We start from the raw sequence: 1,895 nt of genomic DNA on the forward strand, positions 1-1,895 counted from the left end.
CATTCAGAATGTTTCTGTCCCCTTAAAAATTGCAGAAAGAGTATGTGATGCTTCACAGATCAACCAAAATGTTTAACTTCTAGAATTCACTCCCATAACGTCCAACACAAATGAAATAGTAAGAAATTGACGAAAATCTGCCTAAATTGCCAGAAACACAAGAAGCCAATCAAAAATTAAGAAAAATCAGAAGGAAGAAAGAAGCTAGCGCAACAAAAATTTTCAAACACGAACTCCGAAAATAACATAAAACGCTACTTGAAATAATTAAAAACTAGCAACGAAAACCAGCAACTGAAAACTGCTAAATAGCTTTTTATTTTATTTAAAAAAAAATTTCAGTGTGAGGATGAAAGACAGCTAGATGAAAGACCCCTGAAGACTGCTGACATAAAGAAAGCAACTTATCCTCAAGCTGGAGACCTTGTCCAAATGTTTACAACAAACAAGCTCTACTAATGATACCAAGAGCCAATGGAGAGGAAGGGTGTAAACGAGAGCCACAGGTTAAATAGCCAGCCCAGAACAGCTCATCCAACATGTTCTTACTCAGTGCTCGTCTACTAAATTTCTCTCATGACATTTGGCCGACTCTACAATGTGGTAGAAGACACTTGGTAAACTCCCAAAAGTTGAAAATTGTTTGAATGCCTAAAATAAGATAAAACTGAATATAAAAAGTAAGTAAAGTGTACGAAAATACACTGCAGCATTTTAAATAACAACTAGAGAGGATGCGTTCCAGTATCGTTCTCCTCAAGCGCAGGGCGAAAATCGACACATACACATAACCGCTTTCTCTCTCTCTCTCTCTCTCTCCCTCATTCTCCCCTCTCTCCCTCCCATTTTCTCTCTTTCCCTCTCTCTCTCTCTCTCTGTATGTTGAGACATACACACATACAGGTAAATTCTTGCAGATACTTAGTTTCAAACGAATAAATATAAAACACTTTTTGTCACTTGTACCCTCTTAAATATATAAATGCGTAAAGCTATGTATGTATGTTTGTGTATATACAGGTTTATTTATTTATTTATTTATTTATGCACACATAAGTTGGCGAATAAGAGCATATTAAATATAATACAAAACAAGTGTTTGAGTCATTGAAACTATTTCCATTTCCAAAGATAGAACAATCGCTTGATTGCAACTGAATTCAACTCTACAAAAGGATAAATAGTCTCAAAAACAAGAATTCTCCAAAACATGCCATTAAGAGAAAACCATTGTTGCATCTTCTCTGGAAGCGGAGATTTCAATAATTCAAAAATTTGTCTAGTATGGTATTTCATATACTCTGACTTGTCTTTTGTTCAAATATATTCCATCTGCCATTCTGAGTTTGTCTACTAGCTCACCGTTTCATTTTTGCAACTTATTGGCTTCTAAATGTGTTTTATACATTTTAGAATATGTCTAAGTGTTTTGTTCGGTTGGAGATCAAATGAGACAATTACTGTGCTTATTGACGCTAACTGAAATAGAACACCCGCCAACAACTACCCACTTGTTTCCACTCTGCCAAACCGTCTTTTCCTTAATTGCGTATCAACTCTGTAGAATTCCTGATTCTTGAAGCTGTACTCTCTTATTATTTGGATTTGGAGTTAGTTGCCACGTAGCGATTATTCTATTTTCTACGGAAATGGCGATAGTTTCAAATAATAAAGAATCTCCCTTGTATGGTATTCATCTTTCTTCTTCAAATACTTGCAACTAATCACTCAAAGTTATTTCTCTTTGCTGATTTTTCATTCTTTGTTTGCCTCTCTGTCTGCCTGTCTTTTGTCTGCTTGTCTGTCTCTCCCCCTCTCTCATACACACACACACACACACACACACACACACACACACACACACACACACACACACACACACACACACACACACA

The sequence above is a fragment of the Octopus bimaculoides genome, chromosome 4, assembly GCF_001194135.2.
Source record: "Octopus bimaculoides isolate UCB-OBI-ISO-001 chromosome 4, ASM119413v2, whole genome shotgun sequence".
NCBI lineage: Eukaryota > Metazoa > Mollusca > Cephalopoda > Octopoda > Octopodidae > Octopus > Octopus bimaculoides.